This window comes from Salvelinus sp. IW2-2015, linkage group LG21 (assembly GCF_002910315.2).
Source record: "Salvelinus sp. IW2-2015 linkage group LG21, ASM291031v2, whole genome shotgun sequence".
Taxonomy (NCBI): Eukaryota; Metazoa; Chordata; class Actinopteri; order Salmoniformes; family Salmonidae; genus Salvelinus; species Salvelinus sp. IW2-2015.
The window spans coordinates 3,352,020-3,355,871 of NC_036861.1; positions in this window are offsets into that span (position 1 = coordinate 3,352,020).

The following is a 3,852-nucleotide window of genomic DNA, read 5'->3' on the forward strand; positions in this document are numbered from 1 at the left end:
AGATCGTTAGTGCTTTGGGGGTAGTTATCTTCTTGGGTGTTAGCTGAAATGGCTTGCAGCTGGGTTGTGTAAACAACGGCAGCAGAGCCTGTAGTCTTTCGGCGGAGAGAAGAGTGCCTATGATGAGAACCAGTCAGATGCAGAGGACTCACACATACACAACCCAGGTGGTTTGAGAGGATTCATTTAGCCGTGTATAAACACCAGGCCTCGTTTGACTCAAAGCGTTTCTAGATGGCGAGAATCAATAAAAATCACTCGGGGTTCGTGTCCTTTCGTGTTTAACTGACGTTGGTTGCCGTCAGTTTTGCTCTGTTGCCGTACGTGCAGAAATGATATCTGGAAGATAAAGCGCATCCAACGAAAACTTGAACTAGAACTAGAAGTCCTGAAAAAAATCATCTAAAAAAGAATACGCTGTCTTTGTCTGGTTTTGTACCCTTTTCTGTCTCTGGCCGACGAACATGCATCTTCCTATACCGCAGGATTAACCCACACGATTGGCTGAAGAAGGCCATACTGCCTTAGCTGCAGGGCAAGTTCCCGAAGCGCCGGCGGGTCACATGAGCAGCTCACATGACAGGGGTTTGTTTTATCCCTGTGGTGCCTGGGAGGCCTCCAAACCTAGAGTGGCCTCACCACAGCTCCCACAGCCGTCTGGGGAATGGACTGTGGGCCCAGAGGTACGTATGTGCGAGCCGCAGTACTGCAGCGCTACTCCAAGGCTCCATAGATTAAGGCTCATACGTACATAGAAAGTCCCTGGTTGTTTCCAAAAGGAACCGGGGTGTTCGCCGTGTTCTTCTCCTCTGCAGCCACGCCCGATCACTCTGCTATGGTATGATGTCAACGTAAGGTCACGGGCCTTCAAAGAGATCCGCATTTCCCATGTTACTAGTAGTATTGAGGTGTGGAAGTGTAGATGATGTTTCTTTGTGCTTCGTTCATCAATCCGTAAAAGTGTGGCTCCTCGTATTACTCAATCAAGGTTTGTTATTTAATCTACTTTTGATCTAGGTCAAGGGTTCACAACTGGTCCTCAAGGACCACAGTACATGCTGGTTTCGGATCTGATCCAGATTTGACTTGTTTTTATTGGTCTCATCTGACTCTATTGGTTTTATGTAACTTCATGACAAAATACTATATGTTTGCTTTCTAAGGCTATGGCTTTGACTCCAAATCCCCATGGCGTACCAGCCTGACCACAATGTGATGGAGGGCCAAGGTGTTTACATGACACCAGGTTGCGATATCTTTACACATTAACATACCAACGCATGGACAACGCCGGCAAAGCTCAGAACATCGTATTTAAGGGAAAAACCACAGCGATTTGATTGTCGTATTCTCGGCAACGTCGTTCTCGATATCTGGGATTGTCTGAGAAAAGATGGACGGGTGGTAGGTTTTAAAATACACACACCAATCAATTGAGGCCACAGGCGAAGCTGTTCTGGTGACAAGCGCATTCCGATGGCTCGGTCTGGAATGCTGGGGGTTCGCTGCGGGCCATAAAGCTTGTGTTATCGGATCATTTGGGACATTCTGAAGTTTGGCACTCCGGTCTTCCAAACAATGGAGTCCTAAGCGGTGTCTGCGGTGACCTCAGAGTCCCGTCCCTTCTCCGTTTGCCTCCCCAGATCTGAGAGACACACACCGACCGGTAGTGTTTAGCGGAACGGAGCTAGCGCATTGCTAAAAACGGCTGTGGTTCACCCCTCTGTGAATACGAACTCTGCCAGCCAAATTGCTCCCCCTTGTTGACAGTGGTTTTGGGCCTAAGGCTCATTTCAGAACTGACAGGGGTAAAATAAGAGAGAGAGAAGGAGGGAGAAGATTGATGCTCCCCAAAATAAAGAGAGCAAACAGAGGGAAGACGAACGTCCAAAAGGGTTCACTAGAATCAGAGGAGCATGATAATACTTTATCTTTTTAAAGATATTGCGGTCGAGTACATTGAAATGCAATGTCACATTGTGTGGTTTGGAGAGACCACCTAACCATAAACCAGTGATCAGTGTTACCCTAAATGCTATCAATTCTCCACGGGGGACTTGTTTAGCGATCCGAATGGGGCCTATCTTTCTGCTCGCCTTCATGGCACTCACACAACTCTTTAATCTACAAAGCCGAAAGCATTCTTTATCGCTCTCTATTTTGGTCTATGTAGAATAGGTCTAAGACTGGGCAGACCCACCCTGTACTGTATATCCTGTCTCATATGGATGTGTTTACTGTGTCTCAGATACTGGGCGAGCCTCTTCCTTAAGGTCTACTACTTAACTTCCTAAAGCTTAGGAAGAGGAGTGCTGTTAAGGACACTCAAGAGAGAGAGAGAGAGAGAGAACCAGAGAGAGCGAGGGAACATCTCTGTGCTCGCCGGGTGGAGGATAAAGAGGGTTTTGGTTGAGTTTCAGACGTAAGCTCCTGTTAAAACCACCAGTCTGGACCGTTCACACGCAAAAGCTTAGTCCCACCACAAATACAATGAAACAAGACTACGTTTAGGTTGAGACCAAGGGCACTACGGCAGGTGAAGACACAGAGCTTTCTAAAGCTGTTTACCAGCTCTGCTCCTTGCAAGACCATGAGCACAATAGAACCTAGCACACACACATATGCACATGTAAATACAAAGCACACACACACTTTGACCTAATGAAGTCTGATGGGCAACACATTTTCTCAATATGATGTCATCCCGGCGCTCTTTGAGGTCCCTGGCATTTTTATACAGGAAATGTTACCTATAAAAATGGAGACAACCTATTCCCACACAGAGAAGAAGTCCTAAAATAACCACGGGCGGTTGCTATTGTTCACAACAATGTGATATGATCGTGACTCTAAATATAGCATGGGAAATGCGTGTACATTTAGAAATAGGTCTCACAACCCATAGCGTTAACATTTTTCCTGAAATAACCATCGTTGTGGAACTATTACATCTATTCTGTCAGTGGCTATACAACTCTGCATCTTTATGGTGGCTTCCGTCTGAAGCTAAGCAGGGTTGTGCTTGGTTAGTATAGGAGACCAGATGCTGCTGTAATTGGTCAATGGAGAACCCGATGCCCTAGGGCAGTGATTGGGGACACTGCCCTGCAAAGGGTGCCGTCTTTTGGATGAGAGTGCGAGAGGTCCTGACTCTGTGGTTATTAAAGATCCCGGTGGACGTGTTGCAAGACTTGAGTTGTTAACCCCGTTGTCCTGGTTAAATGACCAACCTGTCCTCTCATGACCGCCAGCTTCCAATTGGCTCATTTCACCAATCTCCTCTCCCCTGTAACTCTTCCCCAGGTCGCTGCTGTAAATGAGAATGTACGCTCAACTTCCCAACCCATTTATTTTCTCTTTCTTTCTCCCCTTCTCCTTCTTTCTCTCTCTGGCACAGCGTTCCAATGTTTATGCATTTTCTCAGATTGCTGGCGGGATTGTCAGAGAAGGAGGTTTAATTTTTTTCCATGCAATCTCTTGCCTTCAGAAACCATTAATGCCTATTCAACATCAACATCAAGGCAGGCCTTTGATGTGTATTCTGGCAGCAGACCCTTCTCTTTCTCCTCTTGCTGCCTGCTGCTCCCTCTCTCTCTCTCTCTCTTTATCCCTCCCTCGCTCCCTTCTTTCCCTCTTTATGGTTACTGTACAATCAAAATATTAAACGGATTGCTGACAAATGATTTTACCTGGCAATTAAATATGTAAACGGAGTAGGTGCGGTATGAGAAGGCGATTAAAAAGCCCAAAGGCTCACCAGTACAATAGTACTCCCTCGTCTGCCTCGCGAGCTAGCGTAGCCCGTGGAGCGAGTGGTGCCGCTTTTAACAGTCTCACACAGGCATGTTTACA